We start from the raw sequence: 20,786 nt of genomic DNA, 5'->3' as shown, positions 1-20,786 counted from the left end.
TTATAGCCTGCCCAAAATCCACAAAGGGTATCCCCCCTTACGTGGCAGACCTATTGTTTCAGGCATTAATAATCTAACTCAAAATGTGAGTACATATGTTGATCAGGTGTTGCGCCCTTTTGTCTTGAGTCTCACATCATATGTACGTGACACTATGGATGTTCTGAAACAGATTGACGGTATCACTTTGGAGAAAGACACACTGTTGGCTAGCCTGGATGTTGAGGCGTTTTATTCATCCATACCTCACAAATTGGGTTATAAGGCGATCGAGTACTTCCTTGGATCAAGGGGCACTCAGTTTGCAGCCCATAACCAATTTGTTTTGCAGTTATTACAATTTGTTCTTGAAAAAAATATATTTATCTTTGAAGACAAGATCTTTCATCAGCAATGTGGCACTGCAATGGGGAGTCCTGCCGCTCCCACCTATGCAAATTTATTTCTTGGCTGGTGGGAGGAGACAATTGTCTTTGGGGACAATTTTGCTAAATGGACTTCATCCATTGGACTATGGATTAGATATATTGATGACGTGCTGCTTCTTTGGAACTCTACAGCAGAGGAGTTCCATAGTTTTGTAGCAGCCCTCAATACAAATGATATAGGGCTAAGGTTCACATGTGAGATCAGTGAAAAAGAATTGTCTTTTCTGTATTTGAAAATTATAAAAACAGGAGAAGGCACAATTCGTACCAAGGTACACCGGAAAGAAACAGCAACCAATAGTTTCTTGCAATGGAACAGTTGTCATCCTTATCCCCTCAAACGTGGCATTCCAAAAGGCCAATTTATGAGAGTACGCAGGAATTGTAGCTCCATGGGTGATTTTGAGTGTCAGGCTCAGGAACTCAAGACAAGATTGAAGGATAGAGGTTTCCCCAAGGGTGTAATCAGAAAGGCCTATGAGGGAGCAAGGGACGCAGACAGGCAATGTCTTCTGGTTCCTAAAAAACGTAAAGAAGAACAAGTTACGAGACTCATAGGCACCTATGATTCTAAACAAAATGATATTATGCAAATCCTGAAAAGGTACTGGCGTATTCTCAGTTCTGATACAGATTTGGTTGATCAGATCACACAGTGGCCCTCTGTCACGTATCGGAGAGGGAAAAACATCAGGGACAGAGTCATGCACAGTTGTTTTGACCCCATTTTACCTAGGGGTACGTGGCTGGATAGACAAATACCAGGCACTTTTAGATGTGGTAGCTGTAAAGCCTGTGACTTCATTCTCAAAGGGAATAGCTTTACCAGTGTTGCAACACAGGAAAAGTACAACATTCGGGATTTTGTCAATTGCAAAACAGCGGGGGTGGTTTACCTTATTACATGCCCATGCCCCCTAAATTATGTGGGTAAAACGGCACGACAATTTCGGCGCCGGATAAGGGAGCATGTCGGAGACATTATCCATGCTAGGGACACCCCAATATCTAAGCATGTGCATGCTAAACACCAAGGCCATGCAGCATGTTTAAAGTTTCAAGCAATTGAACTCATTAGACCCCCAAAAAGAGGAGGTGACTGGGACAATTTAATTCTACGCAAAGAAGCCCAATGGATCCATAGACTGGCATGCATACAACCAGCGGGTTTAAACGAGCAGACTAATTATACGTGTTTTATCTAATATGCAATACCATTCCTCTTTAGGCGGCCAATATTCACCCTGGGTTGCCTTTTGGGTGGGTGGTTTATTCTGCATAGTGTACTATGTTTGATATGGCCATAGTGGCCAGCCAACATATAAAGAGATCTTTTGTCAGAAATTCTAAATGGGAGGGATTCCGTAATCTTTTCCACCTAATATGTGTTTATAAACTAGAGAGTTGCTTTTTGAGGTAGTCCACTTGCGGTGGGTAACTGTCCCGCAAGACATACTTACAAACAAATTATCGTTTTGCTCTTACCTTCCTCTTACTTGGCAGTCCGGGCGATACGTCCTTGGCTTCTACTGCGCCTGCGCGTTCGGCTTGATGCGGTCGATGATGACCCCTGGCTGTCAGCTGACGGCGGGGGGTCACATGGGCAGGTGTCACGAATCGAGAGGGTGCTGTGATTGGTCAGTTCATGTAACGCCGCCAAATACGAGGGGTGGAGTTTTGGTGCTTATAGTAACCCAGCGCCTGCAATGAAGTATGCCGTTGACATCGATACGAGCATCTTTCCGTGACGCACAGCAGAATATCTGCTGTTGAATATTATTATCGCTGGTGATGAGGCCAGAGTGACCAAGATACGGACCCCTGAGGATGAGTATCTGAAACGCGTAGGGTCTTTCATTGTACATGGAATGTCTGCATAGGGGACAGTAGCATTGTGTTACACCCAGCGCTAGGAGATCCGGTGTTTGTTTACGGACACTGGTGCCTTTTGGGGATTGTACTACTGTTGTGCCCAGGATAAATGCTGGTTCCAGTGAAACATTGTTACAAACACTGAGATATATTTATCATAATGACTCAGTGTTTCTTGTTTAATACGTTTTTAAATTTTCACGGTGGGGCTTACTTCACAGTGGTGTGTTACCCCTGTTTTTAAAACGAGTTACTAATAAAAGGTATATTTTACTCAGTTGTCACTTCAGTGAACCTTCTAATTTTCTCATATTGTGGGAGCACAATTATATTTATATCAATTTATACAGTGAATTTATTTTTGCTTGGAGATGAAGTGGCGTAAGTACTTCTCCAAGATCTGATTGATCCTCTCGACCCGACCATTGGACTGAGGATGGTAGGCCGAGTAAAAGTCCAACTTTACACCTAGGAGTCCGCAGAGGGCTCTCCAGAACTTCGAGGTGAACTGAACCCCCCGATAAGACACAATATGCTGTGGTAAGCCGTGCAGGTGGAAGATGTGTTGGGTGAACAGCTTGGCCAGTAGAGGAGCAGAAGGAAAATCGGTCAGAGGAACAAAGTTGGCCATCTTCGAAAATCAATCCATCACCACCCAGACAGCACTGCATCCAGCAGAGAGGGGCAGGTCAGTAATAAAGTCCATAGCTATATGCTGCCAGGGAGCATCCGGCACAGGCAATGGCTGTAGGAGGCCAGCAGGTCTGGAGTGAGCGACCTTGTTAGCTGCACACACTGAGCAGGAGGAAACAAAGTCCAAAATGTCCTTGGGCAGCGTGGGCTACCAGAAATAACGGGCAATCAGATATCAGCTCTTACGGGTCCCTACGTGACCTGCCAGTCTAGTGGAGTGTCCCCAGCGGAGGATACTCCCTCGGTCAGCCAGGCGCACAAAAGTCCTCCCTGGAGGAATGTCCCCAACTTGCAGGGGATTGACAGAGACAATGCAAGACGGATCAATAATGTTCTGTGGCATCTCCATAGTGTCTTCTGTCTCGAAAGACCTGGACAAGGCATCGGCCCTCACATTCTTGTCGGCCAGGCGATAATGAAGCTCAAACTGGAACCTGGTAAAGAACAGCGACCACCTGGCCTGACGAGGATTCAGCCGTTGGGCCGTCTGGAGATAGGTGAGGTTCTTGTAGTCCGTAAAAATCAGGATGGGATGAGCTGCACCCTCTAGTAGATGTCTCCTCTCCTCCAGGGCGTACTTGATGGCCAGTAACTCCCGATCCCCAATCGAGTAGTTGTGTTCTGCGGAAGAGAAATATCCACATACCATAGACTTGCCCTTGGGACCTCTCTGGAACAGGAGTGCACCAGCACCGACAGAGGATGTGTCCACCTCCAGCTAGAACTGTAGAGAAATGTCGGGATGATGGAGGATTGAAACTGACGTGAAGGCACTCTTCAGGCTATTGAATACAGACTCTGCCTCAGGAGTCCATACCTTGGCGTTCATGCCCTTCTTAGTGAGGTCAGAGATAGGAGAAGTCAGTGAGGAGAAGTTTGGAATAAACTGTCTGTAAAAATTGGCGAATCCCAGAAAGTGCTGTATGGCCCTCAAGCCTTGAGGGCGTGGCCATTCCAGAACGGACTTTATCTTTTCAGTATCTATCTTGAGACCTCTATTCGAGATAATGTAGCCGAGGAAGGGCAGAGCATCCTATTCAAACACGCACTTCTCCAACTTAGCGTACAGACGATTCTCTCTTAACCGCAGCACAACTTGACGGACATGTCTCTCATGTGTCACAGGATCTGGAGAAACAATCAAGATGTCATCAAGATAGACAAAAACACAAACATAGAGGAGGTCACGGAAAATGTAATTAACAAACACCTGGAAGACCGCAGGAGAATTACACAGGCCGAAGGGCATTACTAGATACTCACAGTGTCCATCACGGGTGTTAAATGCAGTGTTCCATTCGTCACCCTGGCGAATAAGGATTAGGTTGTAAGTCCCGCGCAGGTCTAGTTTGGAAAAAATGTTGGCATCACGTATACGATCAAATAATTCAGATATCAGCGGCAACGGATATTTATTCTTCACCGTGATTTGGTTGAGACCCCAGTTGTCAATATAAGGATGCAGGGAATCAGGGAATCAGGGGAGGAAGGCTTCCATATGAAGCCCCTCTCCAAGTTCTCCTTAACATAGGCGGACATGGACAGAGTCTCTGGCAAGAAGAGAGAATATATCCTACCACGGGGAAGGGATGTACCAGGGATCAGCTCGATAGGACAGTCATACGCTCGGTGTGGGGGCAGTGTCTCCGCCTCCCTTTTGCTGAAGATGTCCGAAAATGCAGCATAATGACCAGGCAATCCTGCCAATGACCGAACTAATCTGCACCAGGCATCAGCTGTGACACTCGGGGCCCCACTGGAGAACCTCTCCAGAGTTCCAGTCCAGGACTGGGGCATGTAGTCGGAGCCAAGGTAGACCCAGCAGCACAGGGTTAACGGCCTTGGACAGGACATAGAACAGTAGAAGTTCGGAGTGGAGAGCCCCTACTGGGAGCCTCAGTGGCTTGGTCACAGCTATAACTGGGTCTGGCAGAGGTAGTCCATTTACTGATGCAACCATCAACAGTCTCTCCAGAGGGGTAGTAGGTAATTGGAGAAGGTCCACCAGGTCTCTACAAATGCAATTAGCAGCGGATCCAGAGTCCAGATACGCAGAGACCTGATGCGTTTTCTCACTGGACACTATAGTCATGGGTTTAATGTCCATGGCTGCGGGCTGTCAGCTCCAATCTCCCCGACAGCCGCAGCCATGAGTCGGTAAGTGCTGGCCACAGCCTTCTCCTCAGGAGACGCCAGCGCTTGCGTCCACTCAACTCAGCCGGATCCCTTAAAGGGGCAGCGTGCGCACCGGACGTCATTGATTAACTTTGACCCGTGAGTACCCTGGACTATAAGAGGGGTCCAGCCCCCTTGTTCTATGCCTGAGCATTGTTGTATTCCCTAGTTTGTCTATGTGATGGCCTCCTAGTGTGTTTCCTTTTCCAGTCCCTGTCCCTGTTCCTATACCGGTTTCCAATTCCTATTCCTAGCAAACCAGTCATCCCTGGTCTAGCACTGAGCTGTGCCAAAGTCATGCTGTGATGCATCCACCTCTGACCTGCTCCACCTCCCCTGACGTCCGCCGGCTACCTAGTCCCAGCCGAGCCTGCCCTGCTGCTGTCTGAGCTGCCACAGGTACGTATAGACCTATAGACATTCACCTGCTCCTTGTTGGCCAGCTGCCTTACCGCCAAGGTGGTATTGCCCAGTGGGTCCACAGACCCTTCGTGACAGTATGCTTAAGCCATGGATCCCGCTGGTCGATTCAAGACTATGACGACGTCACAGAAGATGCGAGCGGATATGCTGGACCTCCGGTCTTGACAGGATCGACTCCTCCAGGCGTTGAACATTCTTGCACGTCGGCAGGAGGCACAAGCTGCCGTTCCTCCCACTACACCTCCTGGCATTGTTGATCCTCAGACTACACCTCTTGGCAGTATTGACCCACGTGTTTCTTTGCCACTTCCTGACCGTTATGATGGAGAAGCAAGCACCTGTCGTGGTTTTCTTAATCAATGCCAGATCCACTTCAGCCTGTATGCTAGGACATTTTTGTCTGATGGTGCCAGGGTGGCTTTTATCATCTCTCTCCTCACTGGCAAGGCTCTTGCATGGGCAAACCCTATCTGGGAGAGACAGGGACGAGAGACCTGTGACTTCCCTGCCTTCCTCCGGACTTTTTGAATTGGGGTTTCAGGAGCCTGGACGGGTCTCATCTGCAGCGGCTTCTTTGATTAACCTGCGCCAAGGACACACCTCCGTGAGTGAGTACGCCATCGACTTCCGCACCCTGGCAGGAGAGCTATTATGGAACAATGAGGCTCTGGTGGCTGCATTCTGGCATGGACTATCTTCCAGAATAAAAGACGAACTTGCCGCCTGGGATCTGCCGTCTACCCTGGATGACCTCATCCTTCTGTCTGCCCGGATTGATATGCGGATCTGTGAATGCCTTCAAAGAGGTTAAACAGGAGGGGGCCCTTCACAGTCTGGTCCCTACTTTGCAGCAATCCCTGCTGTCCTCAGATGTCGATCCTCCTAAGAAGTCGGTAATAACGGACTAGTATAAGTTATCTACCCAAGAGAGACAACGCAGACGCACATCTGGACTCTGGACTGTCTTCATTGCGGCCTCGATGGCCATCTTTTGCGCCTGTGCCCCCAAAAATCCCAATACCTAGGGTTGCTAGGAGTGACGACCTTGGGTAAAGATGGACTTCCGTCTAAATTGTCCATACCTGTGACCATAGTGTCCGGCGAGAAAACGCATCAGTTCTCTGCATATCTGGACTCTGGATCCGCTGCTAATTTCATCCGCAGAGATCTGGTGGACCTTCTGCAATTACCCACCACCCCTCTGGAGAGCCCGTTGACAGTTGCCTCATTGAATGGACTACCTCTCCCAGACCCAGTTATAGCTGTGACCAAGCTGCTGAGGCTCCAAGTGGTAGCCCTTCACTCCGAACTTCTGTCATTCTATGTCCTGCCCAAAGCTGTTAACCCTGTGTTACTGGGCCTGCCTTGGCTTCCGACTGCATGCCCCAGTTCTGGACTGGAATTCTGGAGAGGTTCTCTAGTGGGGTCCTGAGTGTCAACGTCGATGCCTGGTGAGAATTCGTTCGGCTCAGCCTCCGCTGCCTCGGTCATTGGCAGGATTGCCGGGTCATTATGCTGCCTTTTCGGACGTCTTCAGCAAGAGGGAGGCGGAGACATTGCCCTTACATCAGGCATATCACTGCCCTATTGAACTGATTCCTGTTGTATCCCTTCCCCATAGTAGGGTATACCCTCTTTCCTTGCCAGAGACTCTGTCCATGTCCTCCTATGTGAAAGAGAACTTAGGAAGGGGCTTCATACAAAAGTCTTCCTCCCCGGCAGGAGCCGGGTTCTTCTTCGTCAAAAAGAAAGATGGCTCTCTTCGTCCTTGCATCGACTACCGTGGTTTAAACCAGATCACGGTGAAGAATAAATATCCGTTGCCACTGATCTCTCAACTGTTTGATCGTATACGTGGTACAATTTTTTTTTCTAAACTAGACCTGCGTGGGGCTTACAACCTAGTCCGGATTCGCCAGGGTGATGAATGGAAGACTGCATTTAACACCCGTGATGGACACTATGAGTATCTAGTGATGCCCTTCTGCCTGTGTAATGCTCCCGCGGTCTTCCAGTAGTTTGTGAATGACATTTTCCGTGACCTCCTCTATGTTTGTGTTGTAGTCTACTTTGATGATATCTTGATTTTCTCCCCAGATCCTATGACGCACCAGAGACATGTCCTTCAGGTTCTGCTACGGTTAAGGGATAATCGTCTGTACGCCAAGTTGGAGAAGTGCGTATTTGACAAGGATGCGCTACCCTTCCTAGGCTACATCGTCTCGAATCGTGGTCTCGAGATGCATCCTGAAAAGGTAAAGTCTTTCCTGGAGTGGCCATGCCCTCAAGGCTTGAGGGCCATACAGCGCTTTTTGGGATTTGCTAATTTTTACAGGGAGTTTATTCCGAACTTCTCCTCACTGACTTCTCTTATCTCTAACCTTACTAAGAAGGGTATGAACGCCAAGGTGTGGACTCCCGAGGCAGAGCCCACATTCAATAGCCTGAAGAGTGCCTTCACGTCAGCTTCTATCCTCCATCATCCGGATGACTCTCTGCAGTTCTCGTTAGAGGTGGACGCATCCTCTGTCGGTTCTGGTGCACTCCTGTTCCAGAGAGGTTCCAAGGGCAAGTCAAGGATATGTAGATACTTCTCCAAGCTCTTCTCTTCCGTAGAACGCAACTACTCGATTGGGGATCGGGAGTTCCTGGCCATCAAATTGGCTCTGGAGGAGAGGAGATATCTACTAGAGGGCGCAGCTCATCCGATCTTGATTTTTACAGACCACAAGAATCTAACCTACCTCCAGACGGCCCAATGGCTGAACCCTCGTCAGGCCAGGTGGTCACTATTCTTTGTAAGGTTTCAGTTTCAGCTTCATTATCGCCCGGCCGACAAGAATGTGAGGGCCGATTCCTTGTCCAGGTCTTTCGAGACAGAAGACACCATAGAGAGTTCACAGAACATTATTGATCCATCCTGCAATGTCTCGGTCAATCCCCTGCAAATTGGGGACATTCCTCTTGGGAGGATTTTTGTGCGCCTGGCCGATCGTCGAAGAATCCTCTGCTCGGGACACTCCTTTAGACTGGCAGATCACGTGGGGTTACGCAAGACCCGGGATTTGATTGCTCGTCATTTCTGGTGGCCCACACTGCCCAAGGATATTGTGGACTTTGTTTCTTCCTGTGCTGTATGTGCAGCCAACAAGGCCACCCACTCCAGACCTGCTAGTCTGTTCCAGCCATTGCCTGTGCCCAATGCTCCCTGGCAGCATATAGCTATGGACTTCATCACGGACCTGACGCTCTCTGCTGGATGCAGTACTGTCTGGGGGGGTGGTGGACCGATTTTCGAAGATGGCCCACTTCGTTCCTCTGACCGGTCTTCCTCCTGCTCCTCAGTTGGCCAAGTTATTTATCCAACACAACTTCAGCCTGCACGGCTTGCCAAAGCATATTGTGTCTGATCGGGGGATTCAGTTTACCTCGAGGTTCTGGAGAGCACTCTGCGGACTTCTTGGCGTGAAGTTGGACTTTGCCTACCATCCTCAGTCTAATGCTCAAGTTGAGAGGATCAACCATATTTTGGAGAACTACCTACGCCACTTCATCTCCAAGCAGCATGATGACTGGGTGCAGCTGCTTCCGTGGGCAGAGTTCTCCTACAATAATCACACCAGCGAGTCTACTAGGAATACACCGTTCTGCATTGTCTACGGACAACACCCACGAATTCCTCTCCCAGTGCCTGATACTTCCGAGGTACATGCAGCTGACTCCATGTTTAGAGACTTTTTGCAGATCTGGCAGCAGACTCGATCCTCCATTCTAATGGCAGTGGACCGCATGAAACGGAAGGCTGACACAAGGAGAAGAGAGCCTCCTCGGTTTCTTCCTGGCACTAAGGTCTAGCTGTCGTCCAGGAATATCCGACTGAGGGTGCCGTCATGTAAATTTGCCCCCAGGTTCCTCGGACCATACGAGGTCTTGCAGCAGATCAACCTTGTCACCTACAAGCTTCGGCTGCCTCCTACCCTCAGGATTCCCAACTCCTTCCACATCTCCCTCCTAAAACCTGTGATCCTGAACCACTATTCCAAGACTCCCAACCGTGCGGTTGCCTCCAGCGGCCCTTCGGACATCTTTGAGGTCAAGGAGATCTTGGACACCAAGAGAGGGAGAGGAAAGACTTTATATTTGGTGGATTGGAGGTGGATTGGCCCTGAAGAGAGGTCCTGGGAGCCAGAGGAGAATCTCAATGTCCCTACTCTTCTGAAGAAGTTTCTCTCTTGCTCTGGTCCCAAGAAGAGGGGGCGTAAGAGGGGGGATACTGTAATGTCCGTGGCTGCGGGCTGTCAGCTCCAACCTCCCTCTGACAGCCGCAGCCAGGAGTCAGCAAGCGCTGGCCCCAGCCTCTTCCTCAGAAGACGCCAGCGCTCGCGTCCACTCCCCCCAGCCGGATCCCGTAGGCTGCACGCGCATGCTCGTGCCTGCTCTTAAAGGGGCAGCGCGCGCACCGGACCTCATTGATGAACTTTGACCCGTGAGTACCCTGGACTATAAGAGGGGTCCAGCACCCTAGTTCTATGCCTGAGCATTGTTGTGTTCCCTAGTTTGTCTATGTGATGGCCTCCTAGTGTGTTTCCTTTTCCAGTCCCTGTCCCTGTTCCTATACCGGTTTCCAATTCCTATTCCTAGCAAACCAGTCATCCCTGGTCTAGCACTGAGCTGTGCCAAAGTCGTGCTGTGCTGCATCCACGTCTGACCTGCTCCACCTCGCCTGACGTCCGGCTACCTAGTCCCTAGTCCCAGCCGAGCCTGCCCTGCTGCTGTCTGAGTTGTCACAGGTACCTATAGACCTATAGACATTCACCTGCTCCCTGTTGGCCAGCTGCCTTACCGCTAAGGCAGTACAGTCCAGTGGGTCCACAGACCCTTCGTGACAATGGGTATGGACAACTTAGACGGGTGTCTTTCTTTACCCAAGGTTGACTCTCCTACCAACCCTAGGCTTTGGGCTTTTGGGGACACAGACACACAAGATGGCCTCCGAGGCCCCAATAAAGACAGAGTCCCGAAATGCATCTGCGTTGTCTCTCCTGGGTAGATAGCTTACATTGGTCCATCCTCACAGACTCCTGAGGAGGATCGGCATCTGAGGACGGCAGGGGTTGCTGCAAGGTAGGGGCCAGACTAGGAAGGCCTTCGTCCCGACGAACCTCTTGGAGCCGCTCTCGGAGCCTTCTATCAATCCGGGCATCCAAGAGGATGAGGTCATCCAGGGTAGATGGCAGGTCTCGAGCAGCAAGTTCGTCTTTAATCTTAGGAGAAAGTCCATGCCAGAATGTAGCCACCAGGGCCTCAATGTTCCACAACAGTTCTCCCGCCAGCGTGCGGCAGTGGATGGCGTACTCACCCAGAGAGATGTGTCCTTGGCGTAGGTTCAGCAAGGAAGCCGCAGCAGAGGAGACTCATCCAGGCCCCTTTAAACACCGTGCGAAATGTCCGGAGGAATCCCTGGAAGTCACGGGTCTCTGGTCCTTGTCTCTCCCAGATAGGGTTCACCCATGCAAGGGCCTTGCCAGTAAGAAGAGAGATGATGAAAGCGACCCTTGCGCCATCAGACGAAAGGTTGATGGGGATCTGGCACTGATTCAAAATAGGTACTTGCTTCTCCATCATAATGGTCAGGAATGCGAGAATGTTCAAGGCCTGGAGGAGTTGGTCCTGTCAAGACGGAGGTCTAGCATATCCGCCCGCATCTCTTGTGATGTCGTCATGGTCTTGGATCGACCAGCGGGGTCCATGGCCTGAGCGTATTGTCACGTAGGGTTCGTGGACCCACAGGGCCGTACCACTTTGGCGGTATAGCAGCTGGCCAACAGGGTGCAGGTCAGAGTCTATAGTTCATATAGGGTACCTGTGGCAGCTCGGACAGTAGCAAGGCAGGCTTGGCTGGGACTAGGCAGCAGGTAGACGTCAGGCGTGGAGTAGCAGGGCAGGCGTGGTATACAGCACAGCATGGAAACAACTCAACACGGCAATAGATCAGGATACAGGTTACAGGATACTGGAACAGGGAACACTGGGAGCAGGAAACACTAGGGGACCATTTGCAAGACTAACTTGGTATACGACAACAACACTCAGGCGTGGGAGGAAGGGGCTGAGACCTTCTTATAGCCCAGGGTGCTCTGGGAGCAATCAGCTAAATCTCCCACATGCGTGCGCTCTGGCTTTTTGAGTCAGGACTGAGCTGGCGAGCGCACCCTGTTGGTCATTGCGGAAAAGGACGGCCGTATATGCAGACATCTCTGGAGATAAGTGCGTCGACTGGATGGAAGGTCTTAAAGGGAATGTGTTGCCAGAAAAACATGTTTTTTTAAAAAAAATTAAACATTTAGTGTGTGGGTGATTAAACATTGTTCAAATTTTTTTTATTTTTTTGCACGAGTCCATGTAATATTATAAATTATTTCTAATTTATAATACTACCCATTTTTGGTCACTAGATGGAGCTGTTCCCAAAATTGCAGCATTGCAACATTGGGTTAAAAGCCCTCGCTCTAGTGAGCTCTCAGCATCCCCCCCTCCTTTATCCTGGCTAGTGCCGGGATAAACGAGGGGTTTGAACGATGTAACCTCCTACACTGTGTGTCGCCATTTTTTGAGCTAACCCACAGTGTAGTAGGTTTACATACAGTAGTAAACACACACAAACACGAACATACATTGAAATCTCTTACCTGCTCCTGCCGCCGCGGCTCCCTCCGGCCCGTCCGCTCCGTTTGCTGCCGCTGGTGCAAGTGCACAAATCCGGAAGCCGCGACCGGAAGTAGTAATATTACTGTCCGGCCGCGACTTCCGGTCCACAGGAAAATGGCGCCGGACGGCGCCAATTTCGAATAGGACTGTGTGGGAGCGGCGCATGCGCAGTTCCCACACAGACGCCGTACACTGCAGTCAATGGGACGGGAGCCGTTCGCAGTCCCTATGGGACTGTGGCTGCCGTATTCCATGTCTGTATGTGTCGTTAATCGACACACACAGAAATGGAACAAAAAATGGCAGCCCCCATAGGGAAGAAAAAGTGTAAAAATAAGAAAAAGTAAAACACAAACACACAAATGAATATAAACGTTTTTAATAAAGCACTAACATCTTTAACATATAAAAAAATAATTTGTGATGACACTGTTCCTTTAAACAAGGAGCCTCCACAGTCGCACAGTGTATTGTTATATTCTGAACCCTGGCAACAGAACAAGCAAGAAATTAAGAGTCCTTGCTGGGGGTCTTCTATCAAGGGTTGTCAGGACGCATTAAAGATGAGTTGATGAATTGGCGAAAGCATCGTTATCTTCCTTTTACACTAGACAACCTGATGTCTGATAGCTAAAATTGGATTTCCATTTCTTGGAGAGGTTTTGGGAAAAGGAACACAACCGTCTGCATCCTCACCTGGCTTCAACTTTCCATAACCTTACTACTCTTTAATATTCAGCCCATGCAATTGGTTCACACGTCCTTGTCTCCTCAAGAGAAAATTCATTGGATGACAAAAGGCCTGCTGAAAATTTCATAGACTACATCTTTGCCAAGAAACTTGAGATTTCTCTGTTACACCTACAATAACCCCTTTTTTTCACCTCTGTCAACAGATCACTAGTTCCTCAGGGAAATGTTCATCACCAAACTGCTGTATTCCACTATCAAGTTCTAGTTTTCCACTCTGAATAACTTTTTTCATGGTTCTCCCACATTCCAATACACCGATTCTGCTGTGGTAATCCCCTGGCTTAGAAGCCAATCTCCATCAATAGACTGGTCGACTAATTAGAATGTCCCCTGGGGTTCCTAATATTTTCCCCTCTGCCTTCCAGATCTGGGTTCCGTTTACTCCCACTCAGGTTGGTTACCCTGCACACCAACATTTCTCTACCCTATCAGGATTTCACTAATGTGTTCCTTGAAATCCTGCATTGATTATCGAGGTCTGAACAAGATTGCAATGAAGAACAGGTATCCACTTCTGCTCATCTGAGAACTGTTAGATCATATCCAAAGGACTCGTTATTTCTACAAATTGGATATTCGGGGGAGCTTACAACCTGATCCAGATCAAAGAGTGAGACTAATGGAATACTGTATCCAACACTCGGGATGGGCACTACGAATATCCGTTTATGCCATTCAAGCAGTCTACCTGCACTTTATTAACCGGTTGCCGACTGCCGACTGTATATATACGACCGTTGGTTGAGGTCCTTAAAACCCGCACCATTGTGTTTCTACAGCGCAGATTTTAGCTGCCTGCCTGAGCAATCGGCAGCTGAATGTCGGGTGTCCAGCAGTCAGTAACTGCTGTGGACCCTGAACAGAAGATAGAAGTGGCTTTCACTGCTTCTATCCTCTCTGATCGGTTGTGTATCCTATCCTCATTAAGCGCTGTGTATAGAATAGGGGCAGCGGCAGCTGGTCACATGATCGCCATTAGTTGGAGGCTGCTGCTGGATGTAACTAGACCCAGCACAGCCCTATTAGTCATAACAGTCACTATAACAGGGCTGATTTGCCCTGTAGCTGGGGCTTCTGTGCAATTCAAGTTACAGTTGAAAAACAAGGTGTAAAAGAAAAAAATAAAAGTACACCAAATGTCTTTTCTGACCTTTTGAGGGACAGACCATAATAATTAAAACATAAAAAAAAGTGCAAAAACGAAATGATACACATAAAATACCCAACCCAAATTTTTTTTTCCCCATGCCAATTATTGTCGTAACGCTATCCCTGACCCAATTAACTTAAAATAGACATGTAATATATCCGCACCGATCAGCTGCACCAGTTGCCTGCAGGCACTGGATGTCATTGCACAGTATGCAATAAAGCGGCCGAGCTGCCGAACTGCAGCTCTCCTCCTACTTACTTGAATAGAAGCAGTGCTGCGGTAATGCAGCTCGGACACTATTCCATGACCAGAGCCAACTGCTTCCAGCATGGACAGCCGGTATCCGCTCGCAGCTGGAGCTGCTGATTGGTGCAGGGTATCGGTGCAGGCTATGGGTGTCGGACCCCCACAGATCATGTACAGGTGACCTACCCTGTGGATAGGTCATCAGCTGTCCAGTAGTTAACAACCCCTTTAATGAGATCATCTGGGATATCCTTTATCAATATCACTGCTTCCGGCATGGACGCCGGGTGCCCGCAGGCATCTGGAGCAGCTGATCGGTGCGGGGTCCGGGTGTCGGACCCCCACAGATCATGTACTGATGACCTATCCTGTGGATAGGTCATCAGTTGTTCAGTAGTGGACAACCCCTTTAATGAGATCATCTGGGATATCCTTTATCAATATGTTCTAGTATATCTTGACGATATCCTAATTTTCCCAGGGACCTGAAAACGAATCATGTGCATGTCTGTCACCTGGAATATCTACACACTGCAAACAGACTGAATCCTCACCAAGCTCCATAGGCCCTATTCTCCCGATTAAACTTCCTTCTCACCTACAGTCTGGCAGAAAAGAATTGTAGGGCAGATGCTGCTCTTCATGTCTTTTTATATTTCTGATTACTTTCCTGAGGATCCTGCCCATGTAATAAACCTGAAATGCATCCTTGCCTAAACCAATGCCTTTCCTGAAGTATTGCCTGGTCTCCACAGCAAGGTATTTGTCATAGGCTCATTCATTTTTATTGTCTGGACATCCAAGAGCCAAGCACATCTGTGAACTCCTCTCCCATTTCCACAGGTGGCTAGTTTTGTTTCTTCGTGCTCAATTAAAACCAACCATACCAGCACCTTCAGACCTTCTTCACCCACTGCCTATCCCAACCAAGCCCTCGAAAGAGCTCTCAATGGATTTCATCCCGGATTTGACTCCTGCTCAGAGTTTCACTACCATCTAGGTGGTGGTGGTTCGCTTCATTAAAATAGCCCATTTTGTTCCGTTGCCAGGGTTACCATCTGCTTAACTGGCCCGGACCTTCTTCAAGAAGATCTTCCACCTCCATAGTCTCTGCACTCACATTGTCTCTAATAGGGGACAGTTTATCTCCAAGTTATGAAAGACAATATATAAGTCCTTGAAGATTGCTTTCGACTTGTCTAATTTTTTTTCCAAAATATTTTTATTGAATTTCAGTCAGCGGAAGGCAAAAGGGGGAAGACAGAGGGTCCGGAAGGGAAAAACCGTACATGAGATAATATATGTCTCGTGACATTGCCATCCATATTATAGATAAATGTCTCAAAAGAAAAGACAAACAATATAATCAATTGTTAATGTCATATGCCACATCATCAATGATATATCTAGAATCTACGGGGACGCAGAATGGGTATCAAATCTCGTATGTCTAGATGTACATAACCAGGGTTAGGAGGGGGAGCAATATGGGTTCGGACATCCGGGTCTCATGAGGAATTGAGCACTATATCACCACCAACATTATAATATTATAGGTGTATGTCTTGAAATGGATTGTTCTAGATACCAGATCGTTAGACCATAACAGCTCTTCAATTTAAGTTTAATCCTGTCTGGAAGAAGGGTTATGAATTTATTCCAGATTTGGAAGAACTGCCTTACTCATTTCTCCTTTGACAGATATCCCCCTATCCAATCCATCCGGAAGAGATATGAGTTTCTCAAGGGAGAGTCGAACAGTGAGTGGGGATGATGAGATCCAACAGTGTATGATGGTCATTCGTTAAGACATTTCACGCAGTATAAGTGTTTGTTTGAAGCTTTAGAGGTTGGTAAATTTAAGACACATACTAAGAGGTTGCCCACGTTATATCAAATACATAGAGTATGGGGGAAGGCAAAAGATCTTTTGGGAATTCAAGGACATACACAGATCACGAAATTGGTAGAGTAGACCTCCAATTTATATTATAAGTTGTTAAATTTATCCCTCCATGCTCTGGTGTACACCACCTATTAAATCATGAAAAATGTAGGTATAGGGAGAGAGGAGGAAAGGTAGAGCATGGTGGACAATGTCGCCTTCAATTTTTTAATGATACCGACTAGTGTAGTAGGAGAAGGATTATACTATGTAATATCCCCTTTATTGCCACATTGTGTGGTATTTTGATTAAATTATTGCACAGTGTGATTACAGCTTTAAACAAATTCCACTGGGTAGGGAGCTTGTTGGCCCTACTACTCAGGTGGAAATAAACGAGGTGGTGCTGCAAGGGTTATTTTTGTATCTGTAAGATACCTTGCATATGCACACTACAGGAGGTTGTGTTCAAACTCTATGAGCAACTGCCTGATCATTGACTACCTTTTAAGCGTTGCCGCTCCAAACTTTTGGTGAGTAGCAGCGCAAAAGGATTAAAATTTTTGTGTCAATGAACAGTTAATTAGTCTTCAGATTGTGTTGTATTTGTTCTGTTACCAGCGTTGCTGTTCCATTCCTGGCTCAAGCAGCAGCTCGGCCAGCAACGCGGACAGAAAGCAATCTATCTCAGTGAGCAGCTAGCTGGTCACCGAGTGCGTTTTGTGTTCTCAGCGTTGCCGCTGCGGTTCTTAATTATGCGGCAATGCAGAGAGACAAACTGCCTGTTGTGTTTTATTTAGTGTTCTCAGCGTTGCCGCTGCGATACACAATTCGGCGGCAATACAGAGACAGCAGCGTACGCTGTGTTTAGGCAAACAGACAGCCTGCCTGTTAGCAGTGAAAACTACTGGTTCGTGCAGTTGTAAGGATTGCTGTCTGTTTCAGAGTATTGGCTGTGAGTGCCGCGACGTCATGGGCACTCAGCAACACACTGGTCTCAAGTGTCGCCACTACGTCCGTTCCCTCCAGCTGTCTGGAGCGGACTTGAATTCGGCAGGATTAGTTAATTATTATTCATGGCTCCAATCTTGCCCTGTGTAGTCTGTAATCTTTCCCTACTGTCAGGGTCGGTATGTCCCGACGTACGTTTCACTGAACTGAGTCAGCTTCTTCCGGGTCTTCTTCACAGATCACTCCTCTATGAAATAACCCTTGTTTACCTGAGGTTGCGAGTTTGGAAGGATTTGGGAGATGGAAATATAAGGGAATTTTATGGTTGGCACAAGTTTATAAGGAGGCAGCTTTAAAACTGTTCTCTGATTTGAAATCTGAATTTGCTTTGTCTAATGATTCCTTTTTTGAATACCTACATCTGAGACATGCATTGGGCACAGAAGCCAATATTGGAGATACAGTCACGTTCACTACGACTTAGATCGTTACTCCTGTTGGTGATACGGCAAAATCTAAGGGACTTATCTCACTGGTGTATAAATATCTCATGGATAGAGAGTACTCTAAAAGACCACTTGGGGGTAAAGAAAAATGGGAAAGAGATATTGGTCCTATAGAGAAGGGGCAATGGCAGGAGATAGTGGTGTACATCGCTAGATTGTCTCTGAGTGAGGCACATAGGTTTTCGCATCTGTATCTTCTACACCGGGCATATAAAACGCCTCAGTTCTTATTTGACATTGGACTGAGGGATAATCCTTTGTGTAATCGGTGCAAGGTTCATAATGCGGATCTCTTACATATGATGTCGTCATGACCACATCTGGAAACATTCTGGAGGGAGGTGGTGGAGATAGTTAATATGGTGTATTCTGCTAATCTTACAATGATGCCATATGTGTGTGTGTTGGGTTATGTGAACGATCTAATGGGTTCTGAGGTATTTAAAACTGCTGTAGCTTGTTTGCTATATATGGCAAGGAAATTAATTGCTCAGAAATGGTTGCAGGAGCTTCCTCCTACAAGGGTAGAATATGTTGCCAAAGTGAACTGGCTTGTATCCATGGAAAAACCTATATATTCGAAAAGGGGTACCATAAAAAAATTTGAGGAGATGTGGGCGTTATGGCTGGATGGCTCGGGACCAGCGTCTGTGGAGCTAATAAGAGTTAGGAGGATATTTAGGAACATTGTTGGAGACATATAGGGATATAATGAGAAGGTATGAATATGTTACGGTTGATCACAATGATGATGGACATCATTACGCATATGACTGCTGGGTGGTGTATATTGCTTGATCATCTGACATGCCATTCTTGTGGATTGGGGTGGATTATTTCCTAGGTGTACTAGGTTGGAGGGGACGGGGTGGGGGTGGGTGTTATCTGTTAATATGTATTTCTTTTGTACTGCTTGTGCTTTTTTATACTTGTGTGTGCATGTATTGTGAAAAAAACATATGAAAACTTTTGTGTTCTAATAAAAAGTTACTTGATTTAAAGTTGGTCTTACGTGCTGCCGCAGAAATAAACATTAAAAGCTATTTCTCGTGTCGGCATGTTATAGTATTTTCAGGCGGTAGTATTCCAAACAAACTCCATATATCTGTGTAAGGGCATGTGTCCAACAAGTTTGTGACTGAAAAGGATTGTATTTGATGCCAAAAGGTTTGTATATAAAGACATGACCAGGAACAGTGGAGCAAATCAGCATTAGGGGAGGAGCATTTTGGACAAGAGTGAATTGTGGTATTACCAATTAAAAAGCCCCAATGTGGGGAAACATAGGCCCTATGTGTCACCTTATATACCATTTCACAATACATTGCCGAAGGTAAGTATTTCGCTGCCAGTTGTAGGGCAGATGAGATATCTTCAGTAGAAGTATTGGTGAGTATCGTGGACCAATAAGCAACTCCAGTGGAAGATTTGGAATAATCATATTTATGGGAGAGTAAGTGATAGTAAGTTATTTTTTTGGCCAGTGTTTGTCGGCTAGGTGTCAGTGGCAGAAAGGGAACATCCCAATCATTATGTCCTATGTTTAAGAACTTTAGATACATAACTATAAGCTTGAAAATAATAAAACAGGTGAGGACCCACTATTTCATATTCTAATCGTAGTTTGTTAAATGTGTATATGTCTTCTAGTTCTGTCTACCATTCTAATGATACTATCCAGACCTCCAGATTGCCATAATCTAAATATATTGGGTGGTTTTCCTGCATGGAAAGTAGGATTTCCCAAAAATTGCAGGGATAATGAATATCTCGGGTTAAGTGAGAGAGTGAGTCCAGTCTTGGTCAAAGATTTCCAGGTAGCTATTATAAGAGGATTTGACTTTATATCTCCGGTAATTCTTTTATTTTTTATTTTTTATTATATATTTTTATTTGTATTGATATAAAGAAAGCAGTATCAAATACAGCAGTGTAAACACAAAGTGGGAGGAATAGAAAAATTGTACATTACAATGATCTTCCATACCAAGTACAACACAGTATAACAACAATAGAAAATAAGGACACATTTAACGGAGTTACCGAGGATGGCCTTTGTGTTATACAAACACTGATGTGGTTACTGTCAGCTCGGAATGTACAGTATTAAATAAGAAGCTTCACTTTATGCTACTTCACATCAGTATCTTCTGCTTGCATAAATTAAGATAAGGTTTAAACAGTTTTAACATGACAATTAGACAGATACACAAGGGTAAAAGGAAGGTAAGGGAAAGAGGAACCTAGGAGATATCATATATTACCTATTGTATCTAAGAATTGTACAGTGAGAGCATTGAACTATATCATGGTGGTCTAGAGGAATCATACACGTCCCACGGCAACCACACACTGGTAAAGCATTCCATGCGATTGTTCAGTGAGTCTGTCAGTGATTCCATTCTCCTAACTTCTCTAATTCTATTATGAAGGGCATTCAGCGTAGGAGGAGTAATGCGTTTCCAATGAGCCGCAATAAGACATTTTGCGGCAGTGAGTATATGAAGAAGCAACCGGGACTGGACTTTCCTCCAACCCCTGAGTGGCACGTTGAGAAGATAGGTCAGAGCTCTCAATGGGGGTCTAACCTCCAGAACTTTATGGATAAGGTCTCCAACCTCCCTCCAAAAAGGACGCAGCAATCGACAGTCCCAAAAGATGTGAGGCAGTGTCCCCATGTCGCTGCGGCATCTCCATCATCTATCCGATACCAAAGGAAAAATTAGATGGAGGAATTCCGGAGTGTGATACCAATGCATCAAAATCTTATATTGGTTCTCTTTATAGGCTGCACAAAGGGATGATTTCGCCGCTTGGGACCAGATGATTTGCCACAGCGACATGGGGAGCTCCCTACCCAGATAAGTCTCCCACCTAACCATGTATCTATGCTTGTCAACCACATGAAGAGACGAGCTGGAGAGGATATCATATATCGCAGATATTAAACCCCTAGTTGAGACGGTCGTTTTATAGAGCATTTCAAAGGGGGT

This window comes from Rhinoderma darwinii, chromosome 5 (assembly GCF_050947455.1).
Source record: "Rhinoderma darwinii isolate aRhiDar2 chromosome 5, aRhiDar2.hap1, whole genome shotgun sequence".
Lineage (NCBI taxonomy): Eukaryota > Metazoa > Chordata > Amphibia > Anura > Rhinodermatidae > Rhinoderma > Rhinoderma darwinii.
This window is presented reverse-complemented; position numbering follows the sequence as displayed.